Below are 18,812 nucleotides of genomic sequence, written 5' to 3'. Positions count from 1 at the left end.
AGCGCCGAGGTCTCAGGTTCCATCCCGGCTCTGGGTCACTGTCCGTATGGAGTTGGCACATTCTCCCCGTGTCTGCGTGGGTTTCACCCCCACAACCCAAAGATGTGCAGCTTAGGTGGATTGGCCACGCTAAATTGCCCCTTAATTGTAAAAAACAGAATTAGGCAGTCTAAATTTATATTAAAAAGACAACAATTAATACGTCCGACATTCCGGAAGGTCGTCGATCTGTGTGGTTGTCAGGCAACCTCAGGAATCTGCTTTTTAGTATTGCTGCAACCTCTGGTGTGTTTGGCTTGGTGTGAGCATCATCAATGGTCATCTTGGGCAGCACGGTGGCCTAGTGGTTAGCACAACCGCCTCACGGCGCTGAGGTCCCAGGTTCGATCCCGGCTCTGGGTCACTGTCTGTGTGGAGTTTGCACATTCTCCCCGTGTCTGCGTGGGTTTCGCCCCCACAACCCAAAAATATGCAGAGTAGGTGGATTGGCCACGCTAAATTGCCCCTTAATAGAAAAAATTATTGGGTAATCTAAATTTAAAAAAAAAAAAATCAATGGTCATCTTAACCGGAGTCAATGCGGTGATCGGAGGTTGTTTGATTCGCAATTGAAGTGCTGTTATTCCCAATTGATTTGGTTAGTGTCAGATTGTCGGGAAGGTCCAGGTCATCGCTCGGCACAGCTGGATTTAAACTCTGTCAGTTGTGCCTCTGGTGGATTGGCTTCTTGTCGCCTTCTCCAAAGGACATCATCTCGGGTTTGTACGGTGTCGGCGGCCGGTCCCGACTGTGCTAAAATGGTGGCAAGAATCCAATTCTCACTTGTGGTAGAATTTATTGCCAGAATTTTCCTGGCAAAAAAGACCAACATTTTGCCTTGTTCTCCCCCCACATGTCGAATTACGCTCGCTTTCAAATAGTTAATGAATTCTTGTGGAATCAACTGTAGCCCTTTATCGCTCATTCAGGGGAACAGAATCTGTAGGAAGTTTCACCCAATCTCTCGGCTCTTTTCTCCACTGAGGTTGGCCGTGATTTTCTGGTCTCCCCTCACCGTGCTATTCGGCAGCAGGAGGCGGCTGCCCTCGGCTGGAGGTGGGATCTCTGATCCCGCGTTATCAATGGGATTACCCATTGAATCCACCCCATGCTGCCGGTGAACCCGTGGAGGGGGTACGCCGTCGGGGAAATAGGAACATCCCGTCAGCGTGACCAACCGAGCTTTCTTGCTGTTGTCTTCAGAGAGGTTGTTTTATAATGATTGAGATTTACTGCACCAGTTTGACTTATACTTCTCTGTACAAGAACAAAGAACACAGAAAATTACAGCACAGGAACAGGCCCTTCGGCCCTCCCAGCCTGCGCTGATCCAGATCTTTATCTAAACCTGTCGCCTATTTTCCAAGGTCTACTTCTCTCTGTTCCCCACCCGTTCATATACCTGTCTAGATGCACCTTAAATGATGCTATCGTACCCACCTCGACCACCTCCGCTGGCAAAGCATTCCAAGCACTCACCACCCTCTGCGTAAAAAACTTTCCACGCACATCTCCCTTAAACTTTCCCCCTCTCACATTGAAATCGTGACCCCCTTGTAATTGACACCCCCAATCTTGGAAAAAGCTTGTTGCTATCCACCCTGTCCATACCTCCCATAATTTTGTAGACCTCAATCGGGTCCCCCCTCAAACTCCGTCTTTCCAACGAAAACAATCCTAATCTACTGTACCTTTCTTCATAGCTAGCACCCTCCATACCAGGCAACATCCTGGTGAAGCTCCTCTGCACCCTCTCTAAAGCATCCACATCCTTCTGGTAATGTGGCGACCAGAACTGCACACAGTATTCCAAATGTGGCCGAACCAAAGTCCTATACAACTGCAACATGACCTGCCTACTCTTGTACTCAATACCCCGTCCGATGAAGGCAAGCATGCTGTATGCCTTCTTGTTGCCACTTTCAGGGTACAATGGACCTGAACTCCCAGATCTCTCTGTACATCAATTTCCCCCAGGACTCTTCCATTGACCATATAGTCCGCTCTTGAATTAGATCTTCCAAAATGCATCACCTCGCATTTGCCTGGATTGAACTCCATCTGCCATTTCTCTGCCCAACTCTCCAATCTATCTATATTTTGCTGTATTCTCTGACAGTCCTCCTCGCTATCTGCAACTCCACCAATCTTAATATCATCTGCAAACTTGCTCATCAGACCACCTATACCTTCCTCCAGATCATTTATGTAGATCACAAACAACAGTGGTCCGAGCACGGATCCCTGTGGAACACCACTAGTCACCCTTCTCCATTTTGAGACACTCCCTTCCACCACTACTCTCTGTCTCCTGTTGCCCAGCCAGTTCTTTATCCATCTAGCTGGTACACCCTGAACCCCATAGGACTTCACTTTTTCCATCAACCTGCCATGGGAAACCTTATCAAACGCCTTACTTAAGTCCATGTATACGACATCTACAGCCCTCCCCTCATCAATTAACTTTGTCACTTCCTCAAAGAATTCTATTAGGTTTGTAAGACATGACCTTCCCTGCACAAACCCATGCTGCCTATCACTAAGTCTATATTCTTCCAAATGTGAATAGATCCTATCCCTCAGTATCTTCTCCAACAGTTTGCCTACCACTGACGTCAAGCTCACAGGTCTATAATTCCGTGGATTATCCCTGCTACCCTTCTTAAACAAAGGGACAAAATTAGCAATTCTCCAGTCCTCCGGGACCTCACCCGTGCTCAAGGATGCTGCAAAGATATCTGTTAAGGCCCCAGCTATTTCGACCCTCACTTCCCTCAGCAACCTGGGATAGATCCCATCTGGTCCTGGGGACTTGTCCACCTTAATGTCTTTTCGAATACCCAAAACTTCCCCCTTCCGTATGACGACTTGACCTAGAGTATTTAAACATCCATCCCTAGCCTCAACATCCATCATGTCCCTCTCCTTGGTGAATACTGATGCAAAGTACTCATTAAGAATCTCACCCATTTCCTCTGACTCCACATATAAATTCCCTCTTTTGTCTTTGAGTGGGCCAATCCTTTCTCTAGTTACCCTCTTGCTCCTTATATACGAATAAAAGGCTTTGGGATTTTCCTTAACCCTGTTAGCCAAAGATATTTCATGACCCCTTTTAGCCCTCTTTATTGCGCGTTTGAGATTCATCCTACTTTCCCGATATTCCTCCAAAGCTTCATCAGTTTTGAGTTGCCTCGATCTTATGTATGCTTCCTTTTCATCTTAGCTAGTCTCACAATTCCACCCGTCATCCATGGTTCCCTAATCTTGCCATTTCTATCCCTCATTTTCACAGGGACATGTCTGTCCTGCACTCTAATCAACCTTTCCTTAAAAGACTCCCACATTTCAAATGTGGATTTACCCTTAAACAGCTGCTCCCAGTCCATATTCCCTAGCTCCTGCTGAATTTTGTTATACTCAGCCTTTTCCCAATTTAGCACTCTTCCTTTAGGACCCCTCTTGTCCTTGTCCATGAGTATTCTAAAACTTATGGAATTGTGATCGCTATTCCCAAAGTAATCATCGACTGAAACTTCAACCACCTGGCCGGGATCATTCCCCAATACCAGGTTCAGTATGGCCCCTTCCCGAGTTGGACTATTTACATACTGCTCTAAAAAAACTCTCCTGGATGCTCCTTACAAACTCTGCTCCATCTACACCTCCAACACTACACGAGTCCCATTCAATGTTGGGGAAGTTAAAATCTCCCATCACAACTCTCTATTGCTCCTACATTGTTCTATAATCTGTCTGCATATTTGTACCTCTCCTTCATACTCGCTTTTACAAGCCCCAACGTTGTCTGGTCTGTTTAGTGAGTATCTATCAGTAATTGCCGCAACTCTCCACGTGTTTCAATGCCAAGTCTCTGGGTGAGCTATTGTTATAATGAAGCTTCTGGAGGGTCAGGGCAAGTTTGGGCAGCAGTTTCCTGATTTTCACTTCCAACTGCATTTGTAATCACTGGAAATTGTGGTCTGATTTACGCTTAACTATCGATGGGTGTTGATGGTCTCACTGATAATTTCACTGCAACATTCGGCTCATAGACTTTGTGTGATGTTGTAAACTGGGTGACAGCACATTGGCAACCAGTTTTTATTGAAATTGGGAGTGTTAAAAAATGTTGGGAGTAGCAACAAAACAGGCTGACAGCTCAGAATCACACAAATCCAACCATCAGAAGCTCTGGAATATCACTCTAGCACAACATTTTATGGTGAGAGGGTTGGAATTTGTTCTTGATAATACCTCTTGGGAATTTTGATTGCTATTAGACACGGGTCTCCTTTGCTCAAGTTCCACCCAAGTGTGTGACTCCCACACTACAGTTTGAGGTGGAAGATATATTGTGGACAGCTCCACTTCAGTATAAAGACAATTGGTGTTCCTGAATTAGGGTGCGTAACCTGTGTCTGAAATGTTAAGAGCTAATCTCAGCAATGCTCCACTGTATATATGGAGATGTTCAAGGAATCGCTAAACAACTCGATTACAGATTCCTGCGCAGTACTGTAATGAGGGACACACTCTTTTAAATGAAGAGCTTGCTTCATCAGCATAACAAGCACAAACCATTCATCACAATCTTAATTCTTGCTGTTCCTTCCTTTAATGGTAGCTGAAGTCATGAGGAATGTTCTTTTGTCTGAGAGGATCGTGCACTTTAAAAGAAAACAGTCTGTTGAAAGCAATCCTGCTTTTCAGCTGGATTTTATTCAGTAGCAGTGTTAACCACTGTGCCACCCCTAGTCAGAGCTTCCCTTCCATCTACTGATATCACTGATATCTTAAAATGCTCTTCCGTACGTTAGGTTTGGTCACGGAATTCCACATGGTCACGGAATGCCACATGCTACAGACATGTACTGGTTTACCTATTTACCCAAGTGGAGGATGATGATGTTGATTGAAGCTTTGAGCTCTCTCTGCCAGGAGCATTTTCACCTCAAGAGTCCAAAGGTTGTGGGTTCAGATATCTGACCAGACGCATGACCAGAGAATAATCCAGGCAGAATTCCAGTGCTATACTGAGGGTAGCACTGATGGAGGTGCCATTTTCCCGAGAAAGCATTAAACCAAGGCCCCTTTGCCCTCTCAGAACCAATGTCATTATCCAGCGTTCTGTCCAAAGTTTATTTCTCAACTAACATCACTTTTAAAAAACTGTTTCTGGGAGTTTTCCACATATAAACGGTTGCCGGGCAACACAAATGTGTTTTCCCTTTCTTTACGAATAGACATGTTGATTAGAGATATCTATTCAGGATATCCCAGCTAAACCCGAAGATTAGCTCTTCCAATCCAAAAGTGATGCTTAGACACAAAATAGCTTTGCTGTTAAAATAGACAATGATATCACTGCACGCTTCTATAACAAAATAAAAACATTTCTGTAAAGTTCTTCAAAGTGAGACAACTCCCTTTTTAAAAGATCCAATTACCAAATCAAAACTGGCAATTTGGGTAAAGTCAACGTCATGAGAACAAGACGGCATTTGGAATCGTCTCTTTGCTTCACATTGACAATACTGGAGGAGGGAGAATATGTAGATTGCTGCTACTACAACAATAACTCATATTTATACAACCCCTTTAATGGAGAGAAACATCTGGCAGCACCGACTCCCAGATTACTTGGAGATTAAACAAAGCTGTTTAGTTCAAAATTCTCAAAATGTAATTTGAAAATTAATCCAACAATTCAAAAGCAATGATGGTCACCAAATACACCTTTGGAGATTAAATCTGAACTAAACCTGCAGATTTACTCAGAGTCAGAGGGAGTACGGCTGTATTACCTTTCAAAGGAGTAAGGCCAGGCTGGATGGCCTCTACTTTAATGCCAGGTGTCTGACTGGTAAAACGGACCTGAACAGGAACACGTCCTGTCGCAGGTGCAATTAGTCGGATGTTTCCGGGCACTCAAAGTGCTGAGAGACACCAGACTATCGAACGGCCATTCGGTTAGATCGGGGGTCCCAGCGGTGAATACCTGACCAAAGCCGCACTTGTTCCCAGCAGTGAGGGGCAACACTCGACATTTTTAAATGGCATCTCAATCTTTCGGACCCCCGCATGCCCCCAAGCCCAACTCACCAATAAGGAGATCCTCACACCCCCCCCCCCCCCCCACCCCCTACACAAACCCACAGGGCTCCCCTGGGCCCGATCCACAGCGTGGGAAAAATGCCAGGCTGGCACCCTGGCAGCGTCCCCATCAGCTGGTAGTGCCAGGCTGTCACCCAGGTGGCAGTGAGAAGGTGCCAGGGTGCCCGGCTGGCACTAGCAGTGGGGGTTTTTCAAAAATGCAATGGGGGGGGGGGGGGGGGGGGGCACAGGCCGAACTATAGTGCGAGAAAAGAGTAACAAGTCAGAGAACCATGGTGACCAGAGATATTCAGGATACGATGAGAAGGAAGAGAGGCTTTTAGCAGGTGCAAGGGGAGCAAATCAGTGGGGCATTAGTGGAGGACAGAAAGTGCAGGGTTGAGATTAAGAAAGCAATTAGGAGAGCAAAGAGAGGATATGAGAAAGCTCCGGCTGGTAAAAGTTGGGAAAATCCCAAGATATTCTATAGGGGCGGCACGATGGCACAGTTGTTAGCACTGCTGCCTCGCAGCTCCAGGGTCCTGGGTTCAATTCCAGCCTCGGGTGACTATCTGTGTGGCATTTTCATGTCTTCCCCATGTCTATGTGGGTTTCCTCCGTGTGGTGTATGTAATGTAGTAATTCACACTGTATTTACCAATACCATTGTAAGCGCAGTAGCGTTATCCGACCACTAGGGGGAGTAGCTCTGGGAATGCTCAGGAGTTTGTACAGGGCTCCACCCTTGGCTCCGCCCACAACTCCTCCCCCTTGACTGCTGTATAAATAACCGTGTCCAGAGCCAGCCTGCAGTTCATCGAGAGTTCAACAGGTAACAGGCTGGCTCTGTAGTAAGTAGATTAAAACCACTGTTCATATCTTAAAGCACATGTCTCGTGAATTGATGGTTCCATCAATCCGGGTGCTCCGGTTTCCTCCCACAGTCCAAAGGTGTGCAGGTTAGGTGGATTGGCCAGGCTAAATTGTCCCTTAGTGTCCAAAAGGTTAGGTGGGATTATGGGGTTACAGCGGGTGCGTGGGTCTGGTTAGGGTGCTCTTTCACAGGGTCGGTGCAGGTTCAATGGGCCGAATGGCCTCCTTCTGCACTGTAGGGATTCTATGATTCTATGAAGCTTATCAATGCAAAGTGGTTAGCCAGGAAGGTGTAGGGCCCATCAGGGACCAATGGGGGAATCTGTGGGTGGAGCCAGAGGACACGAGTAGGGTGTTGAACAAATATTTCACATCTGTCTTCACACAGGAGAATGAGGAGGAAGATATGGAACTCAAGGAGAGAGACTGAGAGGTTCTTGGGCAAATTGACATTGGGAGTGACAAGGTATTAGAAGTGTTGGAAGGCCTTTCCACTGATTTTCATCCTTTGTACCTGTTAAACGCCTCTCCAGGACCAGATGAATTGTATCTCAGGATGCTGTCGGAGGCGAGGGAGGAGATTACACGGGCTCTGACCCAAATTTTTTATTCCTCTCTGGCCACGGGGGAGGTGCCAGAGGCCTGGAGAGCAGCTAATTTGGTCCCGCTATTTCAGAAAGGTTGTAGAGACAAGCCAGGGAACCCACAGACCAGTGAGTCTCGCGTCAGTGGTGGGGAAACTATTGGAGGAAATTCTGAAGGAGAGAATCTATCTCCACTTGGAGAGGCAAGGTTAGATCAGGAATAGTCAGCATGGCTTTGTCAGAGAGAGGTCAGGCTTAACAAATTTGACTGACTATTTAGAACATGTGACCAGGTGTGTAGATGAGGGTAGTGCAGTTGATGTTGTTTCAATGGATTTCAGCAAAGCCTTTGACAAGGTCCCTCATGGAGATTTACAAAGAAGGCAAATGCACATGGGATACAGGGGAACTTGATAAGGTGGATTCAAAATTGTGATAGGAGACAGAGGGCGATGACAGACGGCTGTTTTAGTGACTGGAAGCCAGTGTCCAGTGGGGTACCACAGGGATCTGTGCTGGGCCCCCTATTATTCATCATTTATAGAAAACAACATAGATGACTATGTGGGGGGTAGGATCAGTAAGTTTGCGGATGACACAAAGATTGGGCGGGTGGTTAACAGTGAGGCTGAGAGTCCTGGGTTACAGGAAGATATAGACGGGATGGTCAAATGGCAGAAAAGAGGCTAATGGAATTGAACCCTGAAAAGTGTGAGGTGTTATACTTTGGAAGGAGTAATGTGACGGGGAAATATTCAATCAATGGCCTGACACTGGGAAGTTCTGAGGAACAAAGGAACCTTGGCATGTTTGTCCATAGATCTCTGAAGGCAGCAGAGCAGATTAATAGGATGGTGAAAAAGGCATTTGGGACACTTGCTATTATCAAACAAGGCATAGATTACAAAAGCAGGAAGGTCATGTTGGAGTTGTATAGAACTTTAGTGAGGCCACAGCTGGAGTACTGTGTGCAATTCTGGTCACCATATTAAAGGTGGAGATTAAGAGATTAACCTGGATGTTGGCTGGGATGGAACATTTAAATTGTGAAGAGAGGTTGGATAGGCTTGGGTTGTTTTCGCTGGAGCAGAGAAGATTGAGGGGTGACCTGATCGAGGTGGACAAGATTATGAGGGGAATGGACAGGGTGGATAGGGAACAGCTGTTCCCCTTAGTTGAAGGGTCGGTTACGAGGGGACACAAGTTCAAACTGAAGGGTGGGAGGTTCAGGTGGGATTTGAGGAAAAGCTTTTTTACCAAGAGAGTGGTGAGGGTCTGGAACGCGCTGCCTGGTAGGGTGGTGAGGGTCTGGAATGCACTGCCTGGGAGGGTGGTGAGGGTCTGGAACACGCTGCCTGGGAGGGTGGGTGAGGGTCTGGAACGCACTGCCTGGGAGGGTGGTGAGGGTCTGGAACGCACTGCCTGGGAGGGTGGTAGAGGGTCTGGAACGCACTGCCTGGGAGGGTGGTGAGGGTCTGGAACGCACTGCCTGGGAGGGTGGTAGAGGGTCTGGAACGCACTGCCTGGGAGGGTGGTGAGGGTCTGGAACGCACTGCCTGGGAGGGTGGTGAGGGTCAGGAACACACTGCCTGGGAGGGTGGTGAGGGTCTGGAACGCACTGCCTGGTAGGGTGGTGAGGGTCTGGAACGCACTGCCTGGGAGGGTGGTAGAGGGTCTGGAACGCACTGCCTGGGAGGGTGGTGAGGGTCTGGAACACACTGCCTGGGAGGGTGGTAGAGGTAGGTTGCCTCACATCCTTGAAAAAGTACCTGGATGAGTACTTGGCACGTCAGAACATTCAAAGCTATGGGCCAAGTGCTGGCAGATGGCATTAGGTAGGCAGCCAGGTGTTTTTCACATGTCGGTGCAGACTCGATGGGCCGAAGGGCCTCTTCTGCGCTTCTGTGATTCTGAGAAGAAAATTGTATCAATATTTTGCTTACCTATAAAATCTGCATTTCCAAGATCAAAAACAGCACAAAGTGGGCAACACGGTAGCATTGTGAATAGCACAATGGGTCCCAGGGTCCCAGGTTCGATTCCCGGCTTGGGTCACTGTCTGTGCGGAGTCTGCACATCCTCCCCGTGTGTGCGTGGGTTTCCTCCGGGTGCTCCGGTTTCCTCCCACAGTCCAAAGATGTGCAGGTTAGGTGGAGTGGCCATGATAAATTGCCCTTAGCGTCCAAAATTGCCCTTAGTGTTGGGTGGGGTTACTGGGTTATGGCGATAGGGTGGAGGTGTTGACCTTGGGTAGGGTGCTCTTTCTAAGAGCCGGTGCAGACTCGATGGGCCGAGTGGCCTCCTTCTGCACTGTAAATTCTATGAAAATGATATCAATAACAGCAAGACATTGCATGAACTCCAACAGAGCTCCATGATACATTTTGATCTGATAGTTCAGCAAAATGCTGAATGTCCACGAATGTCACCTATAGTTGTAAATGACTAATGATTAATGCAATGTTTCCACTTTGATTTATGATTATGATCACACCTAAAAATCCCAAAATTTAAGAACTTTCTGCAGTGAACTCAAGAGATGCAGAATGAAAAGAATGTTTGCGAAGTGGAAAACAAATTGCACTGACCTCTGGTTAACAATAAAATCCAACGGAAATTCATGTTGAATGCAGTTTAGTTTAAATCAGGTTTGTTTCTGGGCAAGAAAATCTTCTAAACCTGGTACTGAAAAATGGTTTTAAGAAGACAAAGTATGTTTTATGATAGACTTTTATTCAGGGATTTTAATCCTTCACCTGAATTCAGTTAATATCATAAATCTGTTTTCTTGTTTAAACTAAGCATCTGAAACGGGCAAGAAGTCAGTCAGCAAAATACAAAGGGTTAATGTTCTAGACGGGGGTCCTTTGTGAGAAGATGGTAGATGAGATGAGGAACCTTGAAGGTGAAAGGATAGATTGTTCTTCAAAGTTAATTGTCTCAGGTTAATTGTCCAGTGGAATTTTATAACACTATTGATTCCTCATGCTCAGATGCTCATTGATTTGAGCTAAAGAAATGGCTTCCATCAAAGGACATCTTCAACTAAAACCATGTCAACTTGAATAACATCAGAACAAAAATTCAGGGAATGAATACAGTGGCCAGGGCCAGAATGTTCCATTCTGTTCTTTATCCACTTGATGGCAGGGAAAGCTGTCTTCACAAGTCACTACAGACTATTATGTCCATGAATCTCGTGTTCAGCCACTGACCACTTTGAAGTTGCCTTTAATATAATTTAAAATTAAATGTGCAGGAAATAGCAAGATAGAGAGGGAACGGGGTTGTGTAAGGGTTCACACATTTCTCATTCACTGTTTCACGTGAGCAAATCCACTTTATGGCCGGCGCAAGCTTTCGAACGTTGCAATAGCTTCGACAAACAAAGAAACCATTGATCAAGCCCTCAAGTGCCACACACCATCTCTGAGACACGTACAGATTCTACCCTCATGTGCCTGTGGCAGGTCAGGATGGAGTGCATGTGAGGATTATCACTGAGCTGAACAGACAGTTAACAGTTAAATGGTGGGGAAATATTGGGCTGACCCAGTGGAAATTGCCTCTGCAAATGATGAGAACTGTTCTGTCTGCACAGCTCTGGATATAATCATCTGTTAAAGCAGCAGTTAGCAGTCAGAATGCACACGTCGTCACTGACCATGTTGGTGGTTGCTGCTTTTCTTAACTTCCACAGTCGAAAAGATAGTGTGATATTTATCACACGCATTCTATCCAGATTAATCACAGGGACTTCATGGCAGAACCTGTGTGTCACAGATGGTGTGTGGCAATGAAGGGCTTTATCGATGTTTTTGTTGTCAAATATCTCAGGGTCTGAAACATCCCCTATATCTTTACATTGGGTTTTCTGTCTGGACCACCTGAATTGTATATCTCTCAGATACCAGTTTCGATCTCGGAGAATCATTTCCTCACTCCTACATCCACTGAACCAATTTCAGATTGAAGCAAAACGTTGTAATCCCCCCCCCCCCCCCCGTTAATCGATGTGTTAGAGACCCATTCCCTACAACAGCCCGGATCAATTTCCAAATTAACAAGATGGTCAAAGGCATAAAGATTCTTTTTCTTAAAAAGAGGAGAGAAGTTTGAAAATGAAAGTGGTGTGGGAACAGCTTAAAGAAAGAAAAATGAGGTGGAGAAAGTGTGAAGAAAGCAGAGGCAAAACAGAAGGAATGTTATCAAAACCCACAAAGAATTTGCTCCTTCTGTTGCACCAATAATGTCTCTGAAGTTGGGAGTTCTTTGTGAACAGTACATTGATCACTAATAAATGAATGCCACATTTGTCTGTGAATTCAGCCCCTAATGTTTCTCAACAGCAAGTTGGTTTGTGAGATTCTGCAATCCTTGTACATCAGTATCACAGCTCTTTGATATTCTGGGCTGGTCATACATCCTTAAATATTGCTCAAACTTCACTTTATGGCTGAACGAGGCTAATGGACATTGTCTGAACACTGCTGTTGTATCTTCAATAGAAGTAGACTTGTTCTGATACCATGTTGAATTAACACTGGGGCAGGGTTCACTGAATACAGCAAATTGCTTTGTATCAGGCTTCAGACTGTGATGTAGGCCAAGAGCCACCTATGGGAGCAGTACATTCAACAGCTCCAGCATTTCTTCACTGATACATTATTCAGGATCTACACACAGATAAAGAACCACTTTTGAAACTCTAAAACATTGCCTTTGCTAGTTCCACAGTGTTAACGTGACAAATCTCTGAAGGAGACGTACTGGACTCAACACTAACTCTGTCTTTTTTCACAAGTGCTGCTAGGCCGGAGTTCTTCCAACATTTTCTTTTTGGATTTGGGAGACAGTTGACTGGAGCGTTAAAAAAAATGACAACAATAGAAATTATGAAAAAGGGGAAATGAAAAAGATTGAAAGAACTCAATCCAAAAGTCCTGCCTGCGACTGGAAAATGCAAATCAACCAAAGAACCAACTAAGCTGCAAGCACATTATTTTAAGACCTAAAATAAATGCTGCATGAATAATATAGATTGTAGCATGTAGATTTTCCCAAGATGCACTGAGGTGTATTTAAAGGCAAGAAGGTCATCAATTCTGGTCACAGTTGATTTGTTTGGAAATACGAATGGATATTAATGGGTTTCAGAATTCAGACTGCAAGTTATCTGCAAACATGGGGTCAAGTTCCCCATAAACACTCATGACATCGAGCTCCACTTCTCATCTCTCAGGACAACTCCATTGCTGCTGTGCTATGTGACAGTCTGACCCATATCCTGTCTTGGTTAAGCTGCAATTTCCCTCAAACTAAACATCAGAAAGATCCAGATCATTGGGCACAATTCTCCCACGTTCCCCCCAACTGGATCTATGGTGAGCAGGGGTGGGGAGACAATTTAACTGGAGGCACAAAAAATCAGTTTCATGCCAGCGTGAATTCACAGCAGGATCCTCCGGGTGCTGGCCAGGGATCAGGAATCGCGCTGGGTGCCGGCATGAAACAGATTTCCAAGCCGCTAATGTCAAATTGGGGCAACCTAGGACCACGTAAGTGTCCCCTCGGTCATGTCGCTGGACCGCATGAGTGACCCCGCATCACGCCAATGGACCATGAGTGACCCCTGCATCACGCCAATGGACCATGAGTGACCCCTGCATCGCGCCAATGGACCATGAGTGACCCTTGCATCACGCCAATGGACCATGAGTGACCCCTGCATCACACCAATGGACCATGAGTGACCCCTGCATCACGCCAATGGACCATGAGTGACCCTTGCATCACGCCAATGGACCATGAGTGACCCCTGCATCACGCCAATGGACCATGAGTGACCCCTGCATCACGCCAATGGACCATGAGTGACCCCTGCATCACGCCAATGGACCATGAGTGACCCCTGCATCACGCCAATGGACCATGAGTGACCCCTGCATCACGCCAATGGACCATGAGTGACCCCTGCATCACGCCAATGGACCATGAGTGACCCCTGCATCACGCCAATGGACCATGAGTGACCCCTGCATCACGCCAATGGACCATGAGTGACCCTTGCATCACGCCAATGGACCATGAGTGACCCCTGCATCACGCCAATGGACCATGAGTGACCCCTGCATCACGCCAATGGACCATGAGTGACCCTTGCATCACGCCAATGGACCATGAGTGACCCCTGCATCACGCCAATGGACCATGAGTGACCCCTGCATCACGCCAATGGACCATGAGTGACCCTTGCATCACGCCAATGGACCATGAGTGACCCCTGCATCACGCCAATGGACCATGAGTGACCCCTGCATCACGCCAATGGACCATGAATGACCCCTGCATCACGCCAATGGACCATGAGTGACCCCTGCATCACGCCAATGGACCATGAGTGACCCCTGCATCACGCCAATGGACCATGAGTGACCCCTGCATCACGCCAATGGACCATGAGTGACCCCTGCATCACGCCAATGGACCATGAGTGACCCCTGCATCACGCCAATGGACCATGAGTGACCCTTGCATCACGCCAATGGACCATGAGTGACCCCTGCATCACGCCAATGGACCATGAGTGACCCCTGCATCACGCCAATGGACCATGAGTGACCCCTGCATCACGCCAATGGACCATGAGTGACCCCTGCATCACGCCAATGGACCATGAGTGACCCCTGCATCACGCCAATGGACCATGAGTGACCCCTGCATCACGCCAATGGACCATGAGTGACCCCTGCATCACGCCAATGGACCATGAGTGACCCCTGCATCACGCCAATGGACCATGAGTGACCCCTGCATCACGCCAATGGACCATGAGTGACCCCTGCATCATGCCAATGGACCATGAGTGGAATTGGGCATTTGCATTGACCCGAAATAAGATTAAATAAAGTTAATGCACTCCAAATATTTCATAGCCAGTTACAGAAGATGCTTAAATAAACATTCATGTATTAATGGGACTGTCATCAACTACAAATGGCAAAAACAAATGTCATATTTACACTTAATGTGACTTCTGGTTGGATACGTCCCCCACAACTTTTCTTAGATTAGGACTCGGCCATGTCCAGACCCTGCACAATTTTACACGTTTGATCATTTACTTTTGGTTTATTAAACCCAATTTATAAAACTTCTGCAGATTCAATACTGCATTCTTTCTCCAATCTGCCATCTGAGAACAGCTTTCCATTTTGAGCAGTAGGAAAGCCAAAGTCGCTACATTGTTCTTGTTTATCTAAATACCTGCCCCCTGTGTTTTCGTGGCTTCCTTCAGATTTGAAGCTGTCAAGCATATTGGGCAGAACCTACTGGAACATTTGCCCTGTGAGAGGGATGACGTGTTTCATAATGTCCGTTAACCTTTCTTTGGAGCTGCTATCACCTTATCGCAAATTAATTCACAATGGTCTCCTTTTCTGTTGAGCAACAAAATAATCCAGTTCCCAACTCTTTGACCATTTGACCCTCATCGCCCATTTTTCTCTTTGTTGCTTCTTCTTCTTCTGTATTTTTTGATTTTGCAATGGATTCTCCTTCCTGCCCGTTGTCACGTCAACACAAAATGCCCCATTAGGCAGCCAGCAGCAAAGTGGATAATCGCAAAAAATCAATAGCAAGAAGCACAAACTCCCACAGGGGCTCTGGCACTGAACACCCAGTCTCCCTGCGCTTGAAATGAAGTGAAATGAAAATCGCTTATTGTCACAATAGGCTTCAAACAAAGTTACTATGTAAAGCCCCTAGTCACCACATTCTGGCGCCTGTTCGGGGATGCTCGGGAATCAGGGAATCAGGGAGACTATCAGGTACCTCGGGAATCAGGGAGACTATCAGGTACCTCGGGAATCTGGGAGAGTATCAGGTACCTCGGGAATCTGGGAGACTATCAGGTACCTCAGGAATCTGGGAGACTATCAGGTACCTCGGGAATCTGGGAGAGTATCAGGTACCTCGGGAATCTGGGAGAGTATCAGGTACCTCGGGAATCTGGGAGACTATCGGGTACCTCGGGAATCTGGGAGAGTATCAGGTACCTCGGGAATCTGGGAGACTATCGGGTACCTCGGGAATCTGGGAGACTATCGGGTACCTCGGGAATCTGGGAGAGTATCAGGTACCTCAGGAATCTGGGAGACTATCGGGTACCTCGGGAATCTGGGAGACTATCAGGTACCTCGGGAATCTGGGAGACTATCAGGTACCTCGGGAATCTGGGAGACTATCGGGTACCTCGGGAATCTGGGAGACTATCGGGTACCTCGGGAATCTGGGAGAGTATCAGGTACCTCGGGAATCTGGGAGACTATCAGGTACCTCGGGAATCTGGGAGACTATCAGGTACCTCGGGAATCTGGGAGACTATCGGGTACCTCGGGAATCTGGGAGACTATCGGGTACCTCGGAATCTGGGAGACTATCAGGTACCTCGGGAATCTGGGAGAGTATCGGGTACCTCGGGAATCTGGGAGACTATCGGGTACCTCGGGAATCTGGGAGACTATCGGTCTCACTCTAATATGCAGATTTGCCAAAAAGGTGATCCCGCCTACAATGGACGAAATTTACATCGCAACATCTCACATGATCGTGTTGGATCTCGCGAGGCATGGAAAACCTGTAGATCCCGGGAGCGGGTCTCCCGCCTTTTATTGGTCACGCTGTGATGTGGCAAGTTGCTTTTCTTGTACAGCATGGCCATTGAGACGGCACATAGCACAGTGGTTAGCACTGTTGCTTCACAGCTCCAGGGTCCCAGTCGATTCCCTGCTTGGGTCACTGTCTGTGCGGAGTCTGCACGTTCTCTCCGTGTCTGCGTGGGTTTCCTCCGGGTGCTCCGGTTTAACCCACAAGTCCTGAAAGACGTGCTGTTCGGTGAATTGGACGTTCTGAATTCTCTCTCTGTGTACCCGAACAGGCGCCGGAATGTGGCGACTAGGGGCTTTTCACAGTAACTTCATTGTAAGCCTACTTGTGACAATAATAAAGATTATTATTATTATTGGATTGCACCCTACATCTTTTTCAGCTCCTTTCTTCCAAAGTTCCACGAGTCATCCACATCCAGCCCATTGATACTCTGTCACCTACATCTTATTTTACACCCAAACCCTAATCATTTCCTACGCTCACTGGCGTACGTTAGCACCCATTTCCCAATGGTTTAAATTTAAAATTTTGACACCAATTCCTTCATGGCCTCACTCCCCTCACCTGCCGACCCCCAACAGCACGGTAGCATGGTGGTTAGCATAAATGCTTCACAGCTCCAGGGTCCCAGGTTCAGTTCCCGGCTGGATCACTGTCTGTGTGGAGTCTGCACGTCCTCCCCGTGTGTGCGTGGGTTTCCTCCGTGTGCTCCGGTTTCCTCCCACAGTCCAAAGATGTGCGGGTTAGGTAGATTGGCCATGCTAAATTGCCCGTAGTGTCCTAAAAAAGTAAGGTTAAGGGGGGTGGGGTTGTTGGGTTACGGGTATAGGGTGGATACGTGGGTTTAAGTAGGGTGATCATTGCTCGGCACAACATCGAGGGCCGAAGGGCCTGTTCTGTGCTGTACTGTTCTATGTTCTATGCTCTAACACTCCCCTCATCACTCCCCTCCTATAATCTATAATATGGAGCAGGAGAGTTAGAGGGGATGTGCGGAGAAACATTTTCACCCAGGGGGTGGTGGGAGTCTGGAACTCGCTGCCTGAAAGGGTGGGGGGGGGGGGGGGTTGGAGGCAGAGACCCTCCTAATATTTAAGAAGTATTGCGATCCCAGGGTAGACACGGCTCTGGGCTAAGGGCTGGGAAATGGGATCAGAATGGTTAGGTGGTTGTTCTTGACCAGCACAGGTGGGATGGGCCAAAGGGCCTTTCCTGTGGGTATGACTCGATGACCCCTCCAACCCGACCAGACCAACCCCTTCTCCGGCCAAACATCAGTTCTCCAGATTCTGGACTCTGTGTTCCTTCATCCATCACTGCCACAATCTCCAATTCCCGCCCTCTCCTCCAATCTAGCAAAGACAACTCTTTGGCCACACTTTCAATCATCTCCTGGTCGCTCCTACTTTGGTTCAGCATCTACTTATTTTGTAATCATAGAATCATAGAATTTACAGTGCAGAAGGAGGCCATTCGGCCCATTGAGTCTGCACCGGCTCTCGGAAAGAACATCCTACCCAAGCCCACACCTCCACCCTATCCCCATCCCCATAACCCAGTAACCCCACCCAACACTAAGGGCAATTTTGGACACTAAGGGCAATTTATCATGGCCAATCCACCTAACCCGCACATCTTTGGACTGTGGGAGGAAACCGGAGCACCCGGAGGAAACCCACGCACACACGGGGAGAACGTGCAGACTCCGCACAGACAGTGACCCAGCCTGGAATCGAACCTGGGACCCTAGAGCTGTGAAGCAATTGTGCTAACCACTATGCTACCGTGCTGCCCCAAAGTAATAGAAGCAAAATATTTCAGACGCTGGGAATCCGATACAAAAACAGAAAATGCTGAGAAAACTCAGGCAGTGGCTGTGGAGAGGTTCGAGGCCACTATGACACCTTGTCTGAGGTTTATCTTTCTATCCCAAAGGGATATCTTTCAAAAGGTCTTCAAAGGAACGTGGGTAAGATGGCTTTCCACCCCCCCCCCCCCCCCCACCCACCCATCATACACACACAATTAAAAGTTATAAGGGATTTCCTTTCATATGTGGCACCTGAGGAGTGGTTCAAAGTAATAGTTGAACTGGTTCACAGGGGGTTATTAATATTCACCTGAAGTGACAGCCTTTGCTTTCTGTAACTTTTTCCGAGGTTAGTCTGTGGGGCCTGGATTCCCCCTTTCAAGATGCTAATTTAATTCTGGGATACAGGGATCGCTAATGTCCGTATTTATATTCAGCAGGTTGAGTAATCAGTCACATTCTCACAGACACTGAACAAGGATGTAAAAAGTACTGATTAATCTGTCACTTTTTAATAATTTTACAGACAGCAGAACAAAGATTGGACACACACATGGGATGATGGGAGAAGCTCAAATATCAAACAAATTTAAAAACATTCCAAGGTTTAAAAACAGTAAGAAGTCTTACAACACCAGGTTAAAGTCCAACAGTGATTCACCTGAGGAAGGAGCAGTGCTCCGAAAGCTAGTGATTCGAAACAAACCTGTTGGACTTTAACCTGGTGTTGTAAGACTTCT

The 18,812-nt window shown here is 47.0% G+C and overlaps 1 protein-coding gene across 2 annotated transcripts in view; it reads right to left on the bottom strand.

Moving 5' to 3' along the window:
- LOC119978892 (MAP kinase-activated protein kinase 2) overlaps positions 1 to 18,812 on the bottom strand; it is a 285,626-nt gene that overhangs the window by 118,606 nt on the left and 148,208 nt on the right. The gene's annotated exons all lie outside the window — the stretch shown is intronic.

This window comes from Scyliorhinus canicula, chromosome 15, assembly GCF_902713615.1.
Source record: "Scyliorhinus canicula chromosome 15, sScyCan1.1, whole genome shotgun sequence".
Classification (NCBI taxonomy): domain Eukaryota; kingdom Metazoa; phylum Chordata; class Chondrichthyes; order Carcharhiniformes; family Scyliorhinidae; genus Scyliorhinus; species Scyliorhinus canicula.
The sequence above is the reverse complement of the archived record's forward strand: the minus strand, read 5'-3'. Positions and strand labels throughout refer to the sequence as shown.